This window comes from Neofelis nebulosa, chromosome 1, assembly GCF_028018385.1.
Source record: "Neofelis nebulosa isolate mNeoNeb1 chromosome 1, mNeoNeb1.pri, whole genome shotgun sequence".
NCBI lineage: Eukaryota > Metazoa > Chordata > Mammalia > Carnivora > Felidae > Neofelis > Neofelis nebulosa.
The window spans coordinates 65,747,792-65,771,178 of NC_080782.1; the positions used below are offsets into that span (position 1 = coordinate 65,747,792).

General features: G+C 37.9%; 1 long non-coding RNA gene and 1 pseudogene across 2 annotated transcripts in view; both read right to left on the reverse strand.

Moving 5' to 3' along the window:
* The window catches only part of LOC131508754 (uncharacterized), a 70,233-nt gene that overhangs the window by 38,087 nt on the left and 8,759 nt on the right, over positions 1-23,387 (reverse strand). The gene's annotated exons all lie outside the window — the stretch shown is intronic.
* On the reverse strand, positions 8,969-10,130 carry LOC131508746 (density-regulated protein-like; annotated as a pseudogene).

Here is a 23,387-nt window from a genome sequence, read left to right on the forward strand (position 1 = left end):
CAGAATATATAAAGAAGTCCCAACACAAAACAAAAACAACTCAACTTAAAAATGGGCAAAACACTTGAACACATACTTAACTAAATAGGATATACAAATAGAAAATAAGCATATGAAAAGACACTCAACATCATATGCAATTAAGGGGAAAGCAATTTAAAACCATGATGTTGGGGAACCTGGGTGGCTCAGTCGGTTAAGCATCCTACTCTTATTTTCAACTGAGACCAGGATCTTGGGTTCATGAGATCAAGCCCCACACTGGGTTCCACACTGACAGCACAGAGCCTGCTTGAGATTCTCTCTCTCCCCCCCCGCCCCTCCCCCACTTACACATGCACTCTCTCTCCCTCTCTCTCAAAAGAAAGTAAATAAACTTAGGAAAAAACCATGATACATACCATTGCACATTTATTTGAATGGCTAAAATAAAAAGTACTTATAATTCCAAGTGCTGACAATGATGCAAAGGAGAGCAAGTCAAACCATCATACATTGCAGGTGGGAATACAAAATGACACAGTCAATCTAGAAAACAGTTTGGCAGTTTCTTATAAATCTAAAAATATTCTTACCATATGAACCAGCAATCGCACTCTTGGGCATTTACCCTAGAGAAACGAAAACTAATGTTTTCCAAAAAAAGTTTAGGCAGCTGTATTTATAATTGCCCAAATTGAAAACAATCCAAATGCCCTTCAATTAGGTGAATGAATAAACTGGTACATCCACACGATGGAATATAACTCAGTATGTATCAATAGTGCCTAGATAAATCGCAAAGGTATGCTCTTTGAAAGCCCATCTCAAAAGGCTATAAACAACATGATTCTATTTATATGACATATGTGATAAGACAAACTACTGGTGATATCACTTCAGTGGTGGCCAGGTTGGCATCAGGGGAGGTTATCTCCATAAAGAAGTCCATAATGGAGTGTTTGGGGGCATGTGTTAGTTTCCTAGGGCTGACAACACAGTACCACAAAATTGGTTGTCTTAAAGCAACCAAAATTTATTCTCTCACAGTTCTGAAGGTTAGAAATCTGAAAACAAGGTATTACCATGGTGATGCTCCTTTCTGAAACCAGTAGGAGAGGCCCTTACTTATCTCTTCCAGTTCCTAGTAGTCCCATCCTTGCATTCCTTGGCTTGTGACAGCATAACTCCAATATCTGCTTCTTTCTTCACATGACTCCAATATCTGCTTCTTTCTTCATCCCGGTGTTTTCCTCTTTTTTAAAAGACACCAGTTATATTGGATTTGAGCCCATCCTAATGGCCTCATCTTAACTTGATTACATCTCCAAAGACTCCAAATAAGGTCACAATCACAAGTACTGGAAGTTAGGACTTCAACATATCTTTGTGGGGGTTGCAGAGGGAAGGATATAATTCAACCCATAAAAAAAGTGATAGGACTGTTCTGATTCTGATTACAATGCTGGTTTCAGGGATCTGTTCATGTATTAAAACTGATAGTACTGTACATTTTAAAAAAGCTACTCTACTGTAAATTTTAAAACAAAGTAAAAAAAGGAAGAGTACAGGCATAGGGATGTCAACTTTCATTTTGCCAAGTTGAGGACACTTAATATAAATATACTGTCACCACTTACTATTCTCATCATTTTGTTGAAGAAAGGATTGATGACTATCAAAAAGTAAGAACAACATAACCTCAAAATAACATCAGTCTGTTCATTACCACAAATTTACAGTACAGGTAAGTTCATTAAAAACAAAAGAGGATTATTGGCCAAATACATAATGTAAAAACTAAAAGAACTGAAGAGATAAACAGACAATTGAATGTATAGTTGGAGACTTTGATACTCCACTTTGAATAATAGAACATCTAGATAGAAGATCAACAGAGAAATAGAAGACTTGAACAACAGTATAAGCTAATATATCTAACAGGTATCCATAGAGAACATTCATCCAATAACAGTGGATTACATAATCTTCTCAAGTGCACATGGTATATTACCCAGGATTAAAAAAAATATGTTGGGCCATAAAACAAGTCTGAACAAATTTAAAAGTATGTTCTCTGACTACAATGGAATAAAATTAGAAATACAGGGGAAAAATTGGGATTCACAAGTAAGTGAAAATTAAACAACACACTCCTTAAAAAAAAAAACTCAATGGGTCAAAGAAGAAGTCACAAGGGAAATTAGAAAGTACTTAGCTATAAATGAACATTAAAACACAACATGCCAAAATCTATGCCATACATTCCCTCTAAGGCATTGCTTACAGGGAAATTTATATAGCTATAAATATATATATTTAAAAATAAGAAAAACCTCAACTAACTTTCTACCTTAAAATACTAGAAAAAGAAGAGCAAACTAAACCTAAGGCAAGCAGAAGGAAATAAATAATAATTAGAGCAAAAAATAAATGAAATAGAGAATAGAAAACAATAGAGCAAATCAATGAGACTGAAAGTTGGTTCTTTGCAAAGACAAATAAAATTGACAAGTAAAGCTAGCTGACCAAGAAAAAGAGAGAAAGAAAACTCAAATTACTAAAGAGGGGACATCATTACTGACCTCACAGAAATGAAATGAATTATAAGGAAATACTACGTATGTCAACAAATTAGGTAACCTAGATGAAACAAAATGGAAAAACTACCAAAATCGACTCAAGAAGAAATAGAAGTAGACAAAAACTACCAAAATTGACTCAAGAAGAAATAGAATAGAAGCAACCCAAATGTCTATCATTGAGGAACAGAAAAACAAAATGTGCTATATCAATATAATGGAATATTATTTAGTCATAAAAAGGAGCAAAGTACTGATACATGTTACAATATGGATGAACCCTGAAAACATAATGCTAACTGACAAAAGCCAGACACAAAAGGTCACAAATTGTGTAGTTCTACTTATATGAAATGTCCACAATAGACCAATCCACAGAGACACAAAATAAATGAGCAGTCAGTAAGGACTGAAAAAAAGGAAATGGGGCATGATTACTAACAGGTACAGAATTTCTTTTGGGGTGATGAAAAAAATTCTGGGAGATAGTAGTGATGGAGCACTGCTCTATAAAGAATATAAGAATGCTAAATTGTACACTTTAAAAGAGTGACTTTCTGGGGCACCTGGGTGGCTCAGTCAGTAAAGCATCTGACTTCGGCTCAGGTCACGATCTCACAGTTCCTGAGTTCAAGCCCCGCATTGGGCTCTGTGCTGACAACTCGCAGCCTGGAGCCTGCTTCAGATTCTGTCTCCCTTGCTCTCTGCCCTTCTCCCACTCGCATTCTCTCAATCTCTCTCTCTCTCTCTCTCTCTCTCTCTCTCTCAAAAATAAACATTTAAAAAGAAAAAAAAATTTTAATATGAAATTTATTGTCAAATCGGTTTCCGTACAACACCCAGTGCTCATCCCAACAGGTGCCCTCCTCAATGCCCATCACCCACTTCCCCCTCCCTCCCACCCCCCATCAACCCTCAGTTTATTCTCAGTTTAAAAAGAAAAAAATTTTAAAGAGTGAGTTTTGGGGAGCCTGGGTGGCTCAGTCCATTAAGCAACCGACTCTTGATTTCAGTTCAGGTCATGATCCCAGGGTCACGGGATTGAGCCCAGCATCAGGCTCTGTGCTGAGTGCACAGAGCCTGCTTGGGATTCTCTCTCTCCCTTTCTCTCTCTGCCCCTCCTCCGCTCACATGCGCTCTCTCTCAAAATAAACAAACTTTTTAAAAAATGACACACATTTGAAATAGTGCCATAGTTAAAATATTAATGAAGTCTCGCTATAAGCAGAAAATAGAAGCAATGCAATCCCCACACCACCCCCAATTTGAAAAATCTGCCAAGAATTTCATAACTGCAAAACCAGCAGCCCAGGTGAATTGTATACTGTACTTATGTAGTTGCCACATTGGGCATCCTTCAGCTGGCAAAAAGAAAAACTATAGCTTTTATATGCTTCGGGAAATTTCTCCAAGTTAGATTTTTCACGTGTCCACTTTACATTCACTTGTTATTTTATTTTTTTTAACGTTTTATTTATTTTTGAGACAGAGAGAGACAGAGCATGAATGGGGGAGGGGCAGAGAGAGAGGGAGACACAGAATCGGAAGCAGGCTCCAGGCTCTCAGCCATCAGCCCAGAGCCCGACGCGGGGCTCGAACTCACGGACCGCGAGATTGTGACCTGAGCCGAAGTCGGACGTTTAACCAACTGAGCCACCCAGGCACCCCTCACTTGTTATTTTAATGTAATGTCATCTCTAGTGTAATATCATAACACTGTCCTTTAAATACTTTGTTAGGTAATATTTTGTTAGGTAATAATAATTCTGATTACAGAGCTATGAAAGGTGCCCCCTAAATGTTGCAAGATGATAAAAACCTCATGAGGAAGGCCCATCATCATGATCTACCAAGCTGACAATTTAGAAGGGTACACTCTGCTGAAGAGTATAAATCACGCTAAGAGATTTTTAGAAATAAGCATTAAAACAAGTGTACAGTGACATCAGTTAACTCAAGAATGGATAAGTTTTGAATTGTATAAAAGTTCTAAACATGTGTCCCCCTCATAAAGAGAATTGGCCTTGAAATTCCTTCGAAATTTTCATCTCTGCTCTAGGTCTTAATAGTTGTGAGAGATGCCTGGCAAGCGGCTTAACTCTCACAGCCTCAGTTTTCTCATTGAGAAATGGGGATGATAATAGGATTTGGTTCACAGGAGCTCTCCTGAGGATTAAATGAGCTAATTCACATAAAGTGCTTTTTGAAGTGACTGGTACAGAATATCAAGAAAGGCTCACGGTAATAGTAGTGGTAGTTTTGTTGTGGTTATTTCATTTTATTTTTTTTTAATGTTTTTATTTATTTTTGAGACAGAGAGAGGCAGAGCATGCGCAGGGGAGGGGCAGAGACAGAGGGAGACACAGAATCCAAAGCAGGCTCTAGACTCTGAGCTCTCAGCACAGAGCCTGACGTGGGCTCGAACTCACAGACTGTGAGATCATGACCTGAGCTGAAGTCGGACGCTCAACCGACTGAGCCACCCAGGTGCCCCTGTTGTGGTTATTTCAAAACGTCAGATGGCTTATCGCTCCCTCAGACCTGATTATAGTTGCCTTACCCAAGAGCTAAAACCGTCAATGTCAATAAAAATCAGAACCGTGGTATCCTATTAGGAAAAGGTGGTTGAGGATTGACTATAATGTGGCAAGAAGGAACTTTCTGGGGCAGCGGAAATCTGTATCTTTATTGGCGTGTTGTTTGTCAAATTTCATTGAATTCTACTGTTAAGATTTACACATTTCACTATAGGTAAACTTCCAATTCAGTTTTTAAAAATTAGCATGTTGGGGGCGCCTGGGTGGCTCAGTCGGTTGAGCGGCCGACTTCGGCTCAGGTCACGATCTCACGGTCTGTGGGTTCGAGCCCCGCGTCGGGCTCTGTGCTGACAGCTCGGAGCCTGGAGCCCATTTCCGATTCTGTGTCTCCCTCTCTCTGACCCTCCCCCATTCATGCTCTGTCTCTCTCTGTCTCAAAAATAAATAAACGTTAAAAAAAAAAATTAAAAAAAAAAAATTAGCATGTTGAGCTAATGACTGCCCTGTTGAACAAAGGCACCACTTCCTAATGTTTAACAGGTGAGAGACAGAAATCATTTTTGAGGCCATGCAAACAGGGGAAACTGGTTTTTCTTCCTAGCCGAAGACTACAAAGTTCCACAGATGTGAGATGGGTAGAAGACAAAGAAAATGAGAAGCAATGTAGCTTCAAGCTCCACACCAGCTTCCCTATATGTAGCTTTATGGCAGAGGGAGAAGGCAACAAAATGCCGACTGAAATTTGAGGGACTCAAGAATAAGACAAGTGTACCACCTCTAGTGTGACATTTGAGAGTAGTACCCCATAGATGTCTCCTGTACCAGTGGACAGGGGCATGCAGTAAAAAGGGCAGCATGCTACATCTGGGCAAGGAGGCAGGGAGAAAGCTTGGGTTTCCAGAAGCTCCCCTGTACATCCCCTGAATGCCCAGCCTGGTCAAGGAAGAGACAACAACAGTAACAATACATTTGAAGGCTTACTATGTTCCAAGTACTTTCCTAAGTGCTTTATATGTATCATCTCAGTTAATCCTCTCAGAAATCCTATGTAAGTCTTAGATACTATTATTATTCCCTTTTCACTGATCAAGAAACCAAGGCCAGGATGGTGAAAAGGCTTGATCAAGGACATACAGCTAATAAGTGGCAGAACCTGGCAGGGTGTATGCAGATCCCTCTATCCTCCAACTTTTCTTCTTCAAAACTGTTTTTTCTCCTCTGAATCGTATTAGAATCAGCTAGTTAGTCTATAAAACAAAGCCTGCCAGGATTAGGGCTGCATTGACTCTATATAAATCAATTTGCAGAGAACTGACATCATAATAACACTGAATCTTTGAATTCATGAATATAGTTTATTTCTCCATTTTTTTACGTCTTCTTTAATTTCTCTGAAATTTTACACTGTTTAAAGTTTTCAGTGTACAGGTCTTGCACATATTTAGTTGAATTTATCCCTTAGTATTTCATATCTATTGATGCTACTATATGTGATTTATTTACATTTTCAATTTCAATTGCTTATTGCTACTATATATAAATACAATTAAAGATTTTATTGAAATATAATTCACATACCATAATATTCACATACCATAATATACCATAATATTCACCCTTTTAAAGAATATAGTTCAGTGTTTTTAGTATATTCACAAGGTGGTGCAGTCATTATCACTATCTAATTCCATAACATCTACATCACTCCAAAAAGAAGCTCTATACTCAGGGTGCCTGGGTAGCTCAGTCAGTTAAGCATCTGACTCTTGATCTCAGCTCAGGTCTTGATATTGGGGTTTTGAGTTTAAGCCCATGTTGAGTTTTGCACTGGTCATGGAGCCTACATAAAAAAAAAAAGAAACTCCATACTTATTCCACCCCATTTCCACCCTCCCAGTCCCTGGCAACTACTAATCTGCTTCTATTTCTATGAATTAATTATTTCCATAGAATTAATTTTTATGTAATGACCTTATATCATGAGACCTTGCTAAACTCACTTATTAAAGTGTTTTTGTAGATTCCTCTGGATTTTCTACATATATGTTCATGTTGTCTGAATGACTGGATATACAAACAGACAAAAGCCAGACCATATATAACAACAGAACTCTGACCCACAACCCCTGCAGCAACCACTCTAGGAAGCCAAATTACAACCTCTGAAGCAATCAACCCAGAATGGTCAGAACTCGATCGGTGACAGCCAACTTCCCTATTTCTTTTATCTTGCTTCTAACTCAAGACCAACGAGAAAAAGATAAATATGCTCCCCAAACCATCACATAAGATGCCGACTTCTAGTTAACCCATCTCTAGCTTCCCCATGCCAAGAGCCTTCAATCAGTGCATGCTGAAAGCTTTCCCTTTTTTTCATTAGAAAACTTTCCTGGCCCCTGCCTGACTCTTAGTCTCTCCCAAAGCCAAGTGTTTGTGGCTACCTGCTATAACAAATTCTGAATAAATAGCCTATTTTCACTTGAGTGGTCTTCATTTGTGAATTAAGACAGTTTTACTTCTTTTTTTTGCTTGTTTGTTTACACTAGGACAATTTTAACCCTCCATTACCCTATCCTGCAGTAACATCCACTACTGGCTTTATATGGATTAAAACTGCATTTGCCAAGAACTGTGAACATTCAGAATCTTTACATGAAGTCACATGGTTGGTACAGGCACATAGACATCTTCCAACACTAACAGAATACATATACAACACGTACCAAATGGTCTTGATGGATAAATTTGCTTCATCAGATATTCATATTTAGTAAAATTCACAGTTAATGCAGAATTTCATTTTCTTAATTTGTATCTTTATTACACATTTTTTCTAAGATTTTAATTATTTAAAAAAACCACTCATTCATTCAAGGTTGTAATTTGCAGGGCAATAAACAATGGGTTCTAAATTTCTTAAAGGTGTCTATAGCAATTTAAAATACCAGGAGTCTTCTTTTCTATTTGTAGCACCTGATTTAAGACCCTTATAAAAACAAAGTTTAAATTCATTTAGTGCATTCATTAAAATTCATTGTCACTGTTTCTTTTGAGAAAGACTCATTTCAATTGTTATTTCCCAGACTACCTATATATATAGAGACAGCATGGGTGTATATTCTTTTCAGTTGGGTAGAATTTTACTCTCAGAATTTATAGCTAGAACAAGAACTTGCAGCATCTTTGAATGGTCTTTCACTCAAAACAATGGTGATAATAATGCATAAAACAGATTTGGGATCCGACCCCCTACTTAACATCATCAAACATGTTTCCAAAGTATCCTTGGAAAATATTTAAAAATATCTGAAAATTCTACCATATGGTACACCATCATTCTCTAACCATTTCCCAATTGTTCATTTATATCAGTTGCAATTTCTTTATAAGTAACATTGTGATGAACACCCTCACCTACAGTTCTAAGCAAGAATGATTCTATCTTTAGGATAATGTCAACTAAGTGGCTTACTGGGTTAGACTACAGATGGTTTTAAGGCTTTAGTATACTTTACCAAATAATCTCCAGAACTGAACAACTCCTACCAATGTTAAGTTAATGTGACCACCAAGTGGACTTGTTTGGTAACAATGAGGCAAATTCAACCACAAATCTATTAGATGCCCAAGCATCTCAAAACTATCACACCAAAGAAGCAAGGAGATAATCATTAATGGTGATGAAAGCCAAAATTCAAATTCTTTAAAACATTACTCAGCTTTAAATCATGATTTAATTAAATCATGACTATTTTTAAGAAAATTAACTCATTAAATCATGATTATTTTAAGGTAGTAAACAGAAAGGCTTTGCACAAAAAAAATCTAATGTTTTTCAAAAATAAAAAGTTAAAAAGAGAAAGAGAAAAGTCAGTACCAAATGACCAAAAATTTTTATTTGACTAAATTCTGTTTCATGCATAAGCATGACAGTCTCCCCTGTTTATTAGACTTTGGCAATTAAAAAAAAACAAGCAGCCTTATACAGAACAGAACGGTGAAAATGCCAAGGGTGAGGGTAGTCTACAGTTTTACTGTAGGATAAATATACATTTTTTTAAAAGGCCTCTCTCCCTTTGGCCATATCAACTCTCAGTTCAAATCATTAAATAGAGAGAAATTTTCTTTTTTTTTTTTTTAGTTTTTTAAAAATGTTTATTTATTTTTGAGACAGAGAGAGACAGAGCATGAACGGGGGAGGGTCAGAGAGAGAGGGAGACACAGAATCCAAAGCAGGCTCCAGGCTCCCAGCTGTCAGCACAGAGCCCAACGTGGGGCTCGAACTCACAGACCGTGAGATCATGACCCGAGCCGAAGTCAGACGCTTAACCGACTGAGCCACCCAGGAGCCCCTAGAAAGAAATTTTCAAAATCACTTCTTTACTTCTCCAACATCTTTGATGCTATCATCATCCACTTCTGGCCATTTTTCCTGAATGACATCAATTATGTCATCTGTAAAGTCTCCCTGAATGATGATTTCATCCTCTCCTGTTACTGAGGCACCACAGGAGACTTTTTGAGCAAAAAATCTTTGTGCTTCTTTTAGATCAATTTCACAGTTGCAAGGCCACATACTCTTGTTACATATTTCTTCTTTGCTCTGGGAATTTTGGCTATCATAACCTTTTGTGGTACAGTCTTCTTTTTTTGCTCTATTTGACCCCTTCCACCTCTCTTCTGCTTTTCTTCTTTTCTTCTTCCCCTGCTGTGCCTTGACCCTCACTACCTCCAGCTTCTTGTTTGGACGAATTTTCTACAGTAAGTTTTGCAAACTCACTTGGAAAATTCTTCTCTAACCACTGTCGACATTTAGCGACATCAGGCATATATTCACAGTACTCTGTTAGTAATGAACAGACTCCACAGTAGAGGACTCAAAGTGGGTAGTCTTCATGTAACTTGATATTGCCCCTCGGCTCTCCTTTGCAATCATGCCCACTGGATTCAGAAATATCAGCAGCCATCTCACAAAATGCCAGCTGAAGCGATATATGCAACTCCTCTTCCCCGACCAGGGTCACCTGAAAGCCCGTCTCAAGGCAGTTTTACTTCTTTATTTCCAATCTGCAACCTTTTTATTTTTCTTTGCCTTGCTTTATTACTCTGGATAGGACCTCAAGTATAATGCTTAACAAAAGTGGTGAAAGCAGGCATCTTTACCTGGTTCCTCCTCTTAAAATATTAAGGTATTAAAAAAAAATTTTTTAATGTTTTATTTATTTTTGAGAGAGAGAGAGAATGTAAGCAGGGGAGGGGCAGAGAGAGGTGAAGACAGAGAATCTGAAGCAGGCTCCAGGCTCTGAGCTGTCAGCACAGAGCCAGATGGCGAGGCTCAAACCCATGAACCGAGAGAGCATGACCTGAACTGAAGCTAGATGTTCAACTGGCTGAGCCATCCAAGCACCCCAAAATATTAAGGTATTTTTTTTAACTTTTTTTTTTTGAGAGAGAGAGGGAGCATGAGCATACACATGAACAGGGGAGAGGGTCAGAGGGAAAGAGAGAGAAAATCTTAAGCAGGTTCCATGACCAGAGCGGAGCCTGACTTGGTGTTCCATCTCATGACCATGAGACCATGACCTGAGCCAAAACCAAGAGTTGGACACTTAATGGACTGAGCCACCCAGGTGCCCCTAAGGTATTTTTAATTAAATTAAATTAAATTGTTATAGTATTTATATATATTTAAAAGTATGGGATAATAGTTCAATTTTTGAATATCAATATATGCAGTATGCTAATAAATCTTTTATAACGATTTAAATTTATGATGAAAAGTTTAAATGTCAATTAAAAATTGAGCAAGGAGTTACATAGATGTTCAAAATTCTTTTATAGGGCAATGAGCAAAGTTTGAAGCAGGCTCCAGTAAAGGCCATCACTGAATCTGGGGGAGTAGGACAATGTCCAAGTTTGTTAGCAGAGGCTGACCAAGATTACTGGGGTCCAACCTCAGTTGGCAAGGAATTGTCTTCCATTATGCAGAATGAGGATGCAGAGTCAGAAATTGAAGAGGTACTAAAAATAAATAAAATTACATTTTATGCACACCTGAGATTATGAATGAAATTTAAATTCACATTATGATTATAATTATTATAATGATAATTAGCACAGAGCCTTCTAAAACAGATGCAGTGCTTTGAAAACCTCCTGCTGGTGGGGAAAATCATAAATAAGAAAGAATCTTTCTTTAGTTGGCACAATTCCTTCTCTCCCTGAGCATCACCTTACTAACTAGAACTGAAGAGCCATATTTGCAATGCTAATACCTGGCCCTGGGGAAAGGCCTACAGTTACCCATCTTGCCTATTTACAATTTCTAACTTCCCAAACAAAAAGCTGCCCAAGTGTCAGCAGCAGCTCCCATTAACCAAAAAGCAAGGGTCTCCTAAAGAGAAGAGCAATGGACACAGGTGGGCACCAACTTAGTTGGAAGTCATATCTGCCTACCAGTTGCAGAAATCCACCTGAAACAGTCAGGGACAAAGCAGCAAGTGTCCAGTCCTGATCTTCCCCCAGGAAAACACATCTTATCAAAATAAGGCACATTCTGCACACTTGAAGCACTGGGTAGAGTCCCTCAGCCCCCAGGGAGCTGGAGAAGGGATTTGGAACAAAATCCAAGAACCCTCCAGAATACCCAGGGGATCCAGATCCTGGAACTGCTCAAGCATGGAACTGGGCCAGAGGAGATGCTGTTCAGTTATAAAAACAGACTCTTTCAGCATCTTAGTCCTTCCCCTGGTTGGAAGCATCCCAGACTGTGCATTTCCAACCCTGACAAAAAGCAGGGTTAAGGGTTGGGGGGGGGGCACTATACCCCCTAACTAACTCTGCATTGGCTCCAGATTAGGCTGAGTAGTCTGCGGAGAAAAAAACTGAAGCAAAAGGTGAGAGCAACTTTAAGTTTCTCCAGCCCCAGAGACAGTGGATATGGGGAAATCAGAACAAGACATGGGCAACTGGTAAGGTAATCCTCCCCAGCTTTTGTCAAGCAACTGCAGTAAAAGAAATGTCAATAGAAGCACCTAAAAGAGGAAAGCATTGCAGTGCCCATGGTAATAATACGGTTGTCTCCAGTTCTCATTCTAGATACTAAAGAATATACCCCATCCAGCAACAAGTCCAAATTCTTTCCTGGCAACAAGATGTGATATACAGGGGCATCTGGGTGGCTCAGTAGGTTAAGTGTCCAACTTTGGCTCAGGTCATGATCTCACAGCTTGTGAGTTCGAGCCCTGCATCAGGCTCTGTGCTGATAGCTCAGAGCCTAGAGCCTGCTTGGGACTCTATGTCTCCCTCTCTCTCTGCCCCTCCCCTGCTTATGCTCTGCCTGTCTCTCTCTCTCTCTCTCAAAAATAAGTATTTAAAAAAAAGATGTAATAGATTCAGCACTCACAATAGGCTAAAAGGGTACGTCAAAAATTAAGATGAACACTCAACCTAGAATGACAAAACACTTGAGGAAAACTAACATCAAAAATCACACACACACACACACACACACACACACACACACACACACACACATCCCACAAAAGAGAGAAGTAACACCTAAGAAAATAGCATAGACCAAACAGAAGATGACTTGGTTCTTCTCTCCTCTGAGTGAGGGGGAAGAAACTGGCTCCGGGTGTCTTACACCTAGGCCCCAGCTTTGAAATTCGCAAGCCAAGAATTTGCCTCTTTTGTATTCTGGTTCTATTGGGACAACCTCCCTTAAGGCAGAGGATGACTCAGAGTCTAGTCATCTGAATAGAGAGTTACATACTGGATGAAAACACATGGGTTTAAAGATCAAAATATTTTCCCAGCACACCAAACAAAAGATTGTTATGTATGTTACAATGTTAATGTAACAAACAGTAGAATTCAAGAGGAAAGCACTAAAAGAGACAAGTAGTGGTGTTTCATATCAATAAAAGAACAATTAACAAAAAAGTATTGAATTCTTATGTATCTCACATCAGAGTTTATGAATATATAAAGCAAAATCTAATATAAATGTCAGACTTCCGAGTTAAGATGAATTTTCTCCCTTAATACCTAATGAAAGGAGCATAAATGGTATACACACACGTCATCAACATTAGCCAAACTAGACTGGTGGCCAAGAAAATAACCTGAAGAGTCTGAAGCAAATGGAGAAATCCAACTTAGCTTAGCTCCCAGTAGCATTCCTGGTGAATTAATAAGATCTTGAAGACTCTTGCTAATGCCATCAAACCCGCAGTGATCCAACTCGAATAATAATCCATATCTCTTACCTCTTCTAAGAAATAGCACCTATGGCTCCTAGAGAAGAATGGGGAAGGTAAATAATGGGACTCTCAAACAAAAGGGAAAATTTCAGAACTACCCACTGAACTGGGAGAATGTCCCAAAAAAGAGGAAATCCAAATGGATGATAAACTTTGACAAGATTGCTTTAAATAAAGCCCGCTGATCAAAGGCCTCCAGGAACATACCCATAATAAAAAAGTTAGATTTACCTTCCCACAGCAAGGGAGAAAGTACTCCAGAGGAACCTGTAGAGGCCTCAGCAAGAGAACCTTAGAAGGAGTTTCTCATACTATTTGGACTTGTACTAGATTATTCCCTGAAAAGTCAAAGAAGTAAGGACCAGTTATGGATTGGAGGTTGTCAAAAAGTTGGGGAAATTTAGTGGCTGGATAGCTGAACAATTTTTATCTGGAAGTAGGAGGATTAAAGCAAGGCACCTGTTGTCATTGGTAAAGGAGCAGCTGTCACTCAGTTAAGTCAGAAGTAGAGGATATTTTATTGTTTTTATGTCTTGTTCTAGAAATGGTCACAGAGTGGCCTTGTGTACCTCTTACTTATATTCTAGTGAGTTTGTTTATGTTCTTTTGAGAGCATCATGGCCTGGCTGCTAGCTGCCAGTAAGGAAGCTTTACACTTTCTCAAGATAATCTAGTGATGAGGTTCGTGAGCAAATGGTGAAGAAAGGATTCTTGAGACATCTTTGGTGTGAAAAAGTGATTTTATTAAATCACGGGGACAGGACCCGTGGGCAGAAAGAGCTGCACAACTGGGGCTGTGAGGAGTGAATAATTATATATTTTTAGGTTTGTGGAGGGAGGGAGATAGAGATAAAGTAAGTTTCTAAGGAATTGGGAAGCAAGGCTTTCAGGACCTTGAGGGGCTGGCTGTTAAGATAAGGTTACTTTTAGTCTTTAACAAAAACAAAAACATTAAGGCACTAAGGCAGCCATGACTTGCTTGAGGAAGGTCACGTTCTATATGTTTCAAGTGTCTATCAGTGAGCTGCAAGCTGTAAGGAGATTTAATTTAAGCTGCATTTCTCTTGCCTTTGTTTTCCTCATCACTAGTAGTAAGGTAAATACAAATTATAGCAACGAATATCTTTTTTCATGCATGAGATTGACAAAAATAAAAAAAGTGATAATATCTGGTGCTAAGGGAAATGTAAGGAACTAGGTTTTCTCATACATTATATAATATAAATTTTTGTAGCTTTTATTATTATTACTATGAATTTCAACCATATATAAAAGAAGACAATGGTATAATGAATTCCCATTATATCAGCTTCAGTCCACTTCTCTCCCTCTAGTGGAAACAAATTATTTCATCCATAAATATTTCAGTATGTATCTCTACCATTATCACACCTAAAAAATGCCCCCATTCCTTAATTTAATGAATTATCTAGTCAGTGTTCAAATTTCCAGTTGTCTTATAAATATACTCAATTTTATAGTTTATTTGAATCAAGATCCAAATAAGGTCTACACACAGCTTTTTAAAGTAATATGGCATTACACATTAAAAACAAAAAATATATATACCCTCTGATCTAGGGATCCTAGTCCTAACAATCTAAGAATGAATCTGTGAGAATATTTTTTAATGTTTCTTTATTTTTGAGAGAGAGAGAGAGCAGGGGAGGGGCAGAGAAAGAGGGAGACAGAGAATCTGGAGCAGGCTCCACACGGTCAGTGCAGAGCCCAGTGCAGGGCTAGAATTCACAAACCGTGAGATCATGTCCTGAGCCAAAATCAAGAGTCAGACACTTAGCCGACTGAGCCACCTAGGTGCCCCAAGAATATTTATTGTGGCATTGTTTGTAATAACAAAAAACTTGAGAACTGGGGCACCTGGGTGGCTCAGTCGGTTGAGTCTCCCGACTCTGGATTTTGGCTCAGATCATGATCTCACGGTTCATGAGATAGAGCCCCACGTCAGGCTCTGCCCTGATAGTGCAGAGCTGCTTGGGATTCTCCCTCTCCCTTCTCTCTGCCCCTCCCCCCCCAAAAATAAGTAAACTTAAAAACAAACAAACTTGAAAACTTAAAAGTCCATCAATGGAGGAACCCTCTATTGATGAATAATGTGTACATCTATAATATAGCTAAATATGTTGCTATTAAAAAAATCAAGTTGATTTTTCCAGATGACATGATATTACACATGGAAAACCCGATAGACTCCACCAAAGTTTGCTAGAACTGATACATGAATTCAGCAAAGTCGCAGGATACAAAATTAATGTACAGAATCAGTTGCATTTTTATACACTAATAATGAAGCAACAGAAAGACAAATAAAGAAACTGATCCCATTCACAATTGCACCAAGAATCATAAAATACCTAGGAATAAACCTAACCAAAGATGCAAAAGATCTGTATGCTGAAAACTATAGAAAGCTTATGAAGGAAATTGAAGAAGACACAAAGAAATGGAAAAACATCCCATGCTCATGGATTGGAAGAATAAATATTGTTAAAATGTTGATACTACCCAAAGCAATCTACACATTCAATGCAATCCCAATCAAAATTACACCAGCATTCTTCTCGAAGCTAGAACAAGCAATCCTAAAATTTGTATGGAACCACAAAAGACCCCGAATAGCCAAAGTAATATTGAAGAAGAAGACCAAAGCGGGAGGCATCACAATACCAGACTTTAGCCTCTACTACAAAGCTGTAATCATTAAGACAGCATGGTATTGGCACAAAAACAGACACCTAGAGCAATGGAATAGAATAGAGACTCCAGAATTGGACCCACAAATGTATGGCCAACTAATCTTTGACAAAGCAGGAAAGAATATATGATGGAAAAAAGACAGTCTCTTTAACAAATGGTGCTAGGAGAACTGGACAGCAACATGCAGAAGAATGAAACTAGACCACTTTCTTACACCAGTCACAAAAATAAACTCAAAATGGATAAAGACCTGAATGTGAGACAGGAAACCATCAAAACCCTGGAGGAGAAAGCAGGGAAAAAACCTCTCTGACCTCAGCCGCAACAATTTCTTACTTGACACATCTCCAAAGGCAAGGGAATTAAAAGCAAAAATGAACTACTGGGACCTTATGAAGAAAAAACCTTCTGCACTGCAAAGGAAACAATCACCAAAACTAAAAGGCAACCAACAGAATGGGAAAAGATATTTGCAAACGACATATCGGACAAAGGGCTAGTATCCAAAATCCATAAAGAACTCACCAAACTCCACACCCGAAAAACAAATAACCCAGTGAAGAAATGGGCAGAAAACATGAATCGACACTTCTCTAAAGAAGACATCCAGATGGCCAACAGGCACATGAAAAGATGCTCAACATCACTCCTCATCAGGGAAATACAAATCAAAACCACACTGAGATATCACCTCACGCCAGTCAGAGTGGCTAAAATCAGGAGACTATAGATGCTGGAGAGGATATGGAGAAACAGGAACCCTCTTGCACTGTTGGTGGGAATGCAAACTGGTGCAGCCACTCTGGAAAACAGTGTGGAGGTTCTTCAAAAAATTAAAGATAGACCTACCCTATGACCCAGCAATCGCACTGCTAGGAATTTACCCAAGGCATACAGGAGTGCTGATGCATAGGGCACTTGTACCCCAATGTTTATAACAGCACTTTCAACAATAGCCAAATTATGGAAAGAGCCTAAATGTCCATCAGCTGGTGAATGGATAAAGAAATTGTGGTTTATATATACAATGGAATACTACTTGGCAATGAGAAAGAATAAAATATGGCCTTTTGTAGCAACGTGGATGGAACTGGAGAGTGTTATGCTAAGTGAAATAAGTCATACAGAGAAAGACAGATACCGTATGTTTTCACTCTTACGTGGATCCCGAGAAAATTAACAGAAGACCATGGGAGAGGGGAAGGGAAGAAAAAAAAAAGAGAGAGGGAGGGAGGCAAACCATCAGAGACTCTTAAAAACTGAGAATAAACTAAGGGTTGATGGTGGGTAGGCGGGAGGGGAAAGTGGGTGATGGGCATGGAGGAGGGCACCTGTTGGGATGAGCACTGGGTGTTGTATGGAAACCAATTTGACAATAAATTTCATGTTAAAAAAAAATCAAGTTGATCTGTCCGGCCGCCCTAATGAATTAAACAAGAAAGGATGTAACTGAGAAATAGATATAATTTATGACCATACTTCTGTAAAAGTAAATGACAATTAACAATCTTTTAATATATATTTTACATATTTATTTATATGTGTATGCATGTATCTATATCTTTGTAAATGCTTACATAGTTATGGAGAAAAATGTGTGGACTCACATACCTACGCAAACATTGGTTACATGATGGTGGTCAAGGGAAAATGCATGACGCAACAGAAAATCAGAATAAAAACAGATTGGGGTGCCTGGGTGGCTCAGTCGGTTAAGCATCTGACTTTGGCTCAGGTCACAAACTCCCCATTCATGTTTGAGCCCTGCGTCAGGCTCTGTGCTGACAGCTCAGAGCCTGGAGCCTGCTTTGGATTCTGTGTCTCCCGCTCTCTCTGACCCTCCCCTGCTTGCACTCTGTCGTCTCTCTCTCAAAAATAAATAAACATTGAGAATAAAAACAGACGAACAAAATGGGAAAATAATTATGGTATATGTTAAATGAAATGTAAAATTCAAAACACTAGCTACAACATTGTTGTAAGTATGTAAAACTGAATATACTTGTGGAGGTAACAAAGACCATAGAAAATTTAAATGGCAGATTTTTATCTTGGATTGTTTTCAAAAGAAAGTAACACTGGAGGGGTGCCTGAGTGACTCAGTTAAGCGTCTGACTTCGGCTCAGGTCATGATCTCTCATTTGTGAGCTGGAGCCCCACATCAGGCTCTGCGCTGACAGCTCAAAACCTGGAGCCTGCTTCGGATTCTGTATCTCCCTCTCTCTCTGCCCCTTGCCTAATCATGTTCTCTCTTTCAATCTCTCTCTCTCTCTCTCAAAAATAAACATTAAAAAAAAAGTAACACTGGTAAAAAAAAAAAAAAAAAAGAAAATAGATTAACATTATTAACATTATATGTGTGCATATATATATTCATAATAAATGCATATTAGAACAAAAAATGAGAGCAAACCAATTTTTGCCTATTTGATTTTGTCTGTCAAAAATATGAATGCACAAAACATCTGTTCAGGTAATAATATTGTACAAAGTGGTGAGAATAACTTCACTTCTTAACTTTGCAGATACCAAGGCAGACCTCATACTGCCCAAGTAATCCTGGAATGCCTGGTTTAACGTAGTGTTACCTAATAACCCCTGTAAAACTAAGGTTGGCATTGTGGTCATTAATGCAATTTGGCCTGAACTGGTATCCTAGTCCAACTATAACTCCAATCAGAAATGTAAATTTCTTTGCTCTGTATTTTCTACTATACTACCTGCTAATGAAAAAGTTATTAGGTACAAAGACAAGATTTATGCAATTCATCCTCCCCCAAATCACTTCCTAAATTATCCTAATTTAATGGATTGCTTTGTGCACAGCTTCTCTTGAACTCAGCTTGAACTCAGGTTCTTAAACTGAACCAGTCCTATAGGTAAGCTTATTCAAGTCTCCCACTACTTTCCTCCAATCAATTTAAATTCATAAATTACCTTAATGCCAAATGTTCCTTTAAACCATGTGCACCACCCAGATAATTGTAAACAGAAATGCAAAGCCAACATTAAAACTGCATGGCCATACAATGATTCAAAATGTGCGTATGATTATGTTTTAATACTATTATTTCACTTGAAAATGACATTTTTTCTTTTTTTCCTTCCAGAGAATTTGCAGACGCCCAGGAGGCACCAAATAGCAAAGGAGATTCAGGATTTTAAGAAACTTATTGATGAAAGCAGCTAGGATGATAACATCACCAATTAGCCTTTTAGTTCCATTCTAATTTAGAGCAGATTAGCCTTGCAATCAGGATCTCCTATTTAGTGCCTCTTTCTTTGCTCCCACTTCCTAACTTGGACTATTCCCCCATCAAACAATGCTATTTTGAACGTTTTGACAAGGAATTGGGCTTTAAACCAGCAATTCTACTTCTGGAAATCTAACTTAAAGACATATTTTATTCAGAGCATAAAGATGCAAGTACATGAAGCTTGAAACTGTAGTGTGATATTCTAAACATTCTAACTGTTCATTATTAGGTAATTAGTTGAATAAATTATCCAAGCAATGTAATACCTTGCTCAATAAATGTTATCTATTCACACAAATTCTAGTGACAGTTATTAAAAAAGATGAACAGCCTAGGAGGAAAAAAATACAGTGAATGCATGAACAGTTTCAAGGAAAAACTACAAACAGCCAATGAACATTTCAAAACTATCTCAAATTCATTCATAATAAAGTAAATGCAAATCAGAACAAGATAACAATTTTAATTTATTTGATTGGCAACACCTAAAAAGCCTGATAACTAATGCTTGTGGAATTTTAGGAAACAAGCACTCTCAAACACTTTTGTTGTAATGGTATTTGGTGTAACCGTTCTGGATGATGATTTGGCGATTTCTGCCAACATGTAAAACACATACACCCTGTAATCCAATCCCCAATGCTTAAGATTTTCTCTATGGATATGCTGGCAGGACTTGTTAAGATAAGTACAAAGATGATTTTTGCAACATTATTGATAATAGTAGAATCAAAACTGCCTAATAAACAAGCAAAACCCTGGAAACAATCAGAATATCCATCACAGGGAACTAAGTAAATTATGGCACATCCTAACAAATGACTTTTTATGCAGCTGTTCAAAAGATACATTTACCTTGCAGTTAAGGAATGATCCCCCAAATACAACAAACAAAACAAAAAAGCAACGTAAATAACTCTATATAGTGATCTGTTTTGTATTAAAAAAAACAAAAAAACAAAAATTAGAAAGATAGAAATACATATATGTAAGTGATTTTGCATGTTTTGAAGGATTCACTAGAAATTAAAGGCATTTAGCCTTGGGAAGAATAAACTAGGAAAGTGTGGGTGGCTCTCAACTTTCACTTTTTATTTCGTAACCTTTTGTAGCATGAATTTCCTAATCTCACAGATGTGTTTTTAATTTTACAAACTGTTCAGTGTAGGCTATCAGGGTTGAGAGAATGTGATACACTTTTTTGTTTCTTTGTGCTTTTCTATTAAATAAGAAAACAATGTCATACTATTTTTAAAATATTATGAGCCAGTAAAATGGATAATGTGAATCTATATCCACTGCCACAGAAAACTTTAAGAAAGCCAATTGCAATACAATGTGCATAGTATGATCCTATTTGTCTAAAATTGTGTGGTTTGCACCTGTGAGTATTCACCATTCAGAGATGTCTAGAAAAGTTATCAAAGTGTGATGTGGTTGCACATTGTTTTATAACCATTCTAAATTGCTTTAATTTTCTCAAAATGAGGATGTATCATCCTTAAACATAGAGGATAAAACAAAATTTTTATAAAGATTTGGTCCTACTTGATATCTCAGCAAATTAGAAACAGGGATGGAAAAGGGGAAAAGATAAGAAAATTATTTAAATAAAGTTATGTATTTAGTAGGCAGCACTGAGGGGCTGCCTACTAAAGCAGTCCAGTGGAAAAGCTAGGAGTGACCTGAAACTGGGAGTTTATACCTGGAGTCCCTCAGGAAGGACAAAGTGTTCTCTAAGGCATGGGAGAAATCTGAGCTAGCTAGCTGTGAGATAACAAAAGCAGTTCTGTAGGCACTGACCCTGCCATATTGTGGGAGATGCAGGAGAGAAGCATCAAAGGAAGAGACTTCAAAAGGGAAGGGCTGGAGAAGGTGCAAGGCCTTAGGACATGTTTACGCAGCCATTAACATTGTCCAGGGCCTGATCCCCCTTCACACCTAACCCTTCCTAGTGTTGTAGACACCAATTAACTCAAAATTCAACCTTGGAAACCTAAAACATTAAATTAACACACTTGCTTAGCTGACTTTATGCACGTAGCCGTTAGCAATTATCCTAACAAAAAGAAGCTCCATTCTAGAGTTGGGGCCTCATTCCTACTCAACTGCATTTTGTTTGCGGACTCATCTTTTGTGACTCTGGCCATATTCCCTGAAACACCATATAATGAAAAAAAGAAAAATGAGAGAAAAACACAACTTTTTAAAAAATGTATATCCAGGGGCGCCTGGGTGGCTCACTTGGTTAAGCGGCCGACTTCGGCTCAGGTCATGATCTCACGGTCTGTGAGTTCCAGCCCCGCGTCGGGCTCTGTGCTGACAGCTCAGAGCCTGGAGCCTGTTTCGGATTCTGTGTCTCCCTCTCTCTCTGTCCCTTCCCCGCTCATGCTCTGTCTCTCTCTGTCTCAAAAATAAATAAAAACATTTAAAAATGTATATCCACACAAAAAAAAATCCCCATTAATAAGGCAGAAAGTCCTACTGCTTAGAACATTTTTACTGCAAGTGATGGTTTCAAATCTCCATGCCAAGGCAGACATGTTCTTTGGCTAAAGCTAAAAATATATGTCATTTTGCTAAGTAAATATAAATCCAGGCAAATATACAGAAAAACTCTAGAGGAGAAAACACAAAACAATGAAGAGGGGAATTGGGATCAGGATAGTGGACGTGGTCAAAGGGGCCTCTGATGTTGTCCATAATGTTTTGATTTTTTAATAAAAGGAAAATATTCACATATATTTATTGTGGTAAAATATACATAAAATTTACTATTCTAACCATTTATAAGTGCAGAATACAATGGAATTAATATATAGTCACAATATTGTGCAGCCATCACCACTATCCATCTCTAGAACTTTTTCGTCTTCCCAACAGAAACTCTGTACCTATTGAATAACACCCATTCTCCCTTCCCCCCAGCCCCTGATAACTCCATTCTATTTTCTATTTCTATGAATTTGCCTGTCTAAGTAACTTATATAAGTAGACTCATACAATATTTGTCCTTTTGCGACTGGCTTGTTTCATTTAGCATGGTGTCCTCAAGTTTCCTCCATGTTATATCTTTTGTCATAATTTCCATCCTTTTTAAGTCTGAATAGAATTCTATTTTGATTATCCCTTCAACTGTCAATGGACAGAGGTTATTTCTACCTGTGTCTCTATCATGAATACTGTTGCTATGAAGATACGTGGATAAGTATCTATTTGTGTCCCTGCTTTCAATGCTTTTGGGTAAAGGAATAGAATTTCTGGATCATATGGTAATTCTATGTCTAACTTTTTGAGGAACTGCCAAAATGTTGTCCACAGCAGCTGCACCATTTTACATTCCCACCACCAATGAGCAAGGGTTCCAATTTCTCCACATCCTCGCCAAAACTTGTTTTCCATTTTATTTTAATAACAGTCATCATAATGGGTGTGAAATGGTTTTGATTTACATGTTCACATATTTTTTCATATGTAAGTTTTTAATTAAAAATTACTCTTGATCAATGAAACGAGAAGCTGGTTCTTTAAAAGAATTAACAAAATTGATAAACCACTAGCCAGTTTGATCAAAAAGTAAAAGGAAAGGACCCAAATAAATAAAATCAAGAATGAAAGAGGAGAGGCCACAACCAACACAGCAGAAATAAAAACAATAATAAGAGAATATTATGAGCAATTATACGCCAATAAAATGGGTAATCTGGAAGAAATGGACAAATTCCTAGAAACATATACACTACCAAAACTGAAGCAGGAAGAAATAGAAAATTGGAACAGACCCATAACCAGTAAGGAAATCGAATTAATAATCAAAAGTCTACCAAAAAACAAGAGTCTAGGGCCAGATGGCTTTCCAGGGGAATTCTATCAAACATTTAAGGAAGAGTTAACACCTATTCTCTTGAAGCTATTCCAAAAAATAGAAATGGAAGGAAAATTTCCAAACTCTTTCTATGAAGCCAGCATTACCTTGATTCCAAAACCAGACAAAGACCCCACTAAAAAGGAGAACTATAAACCAATTTCCCTGATGAACATGGATGTAAA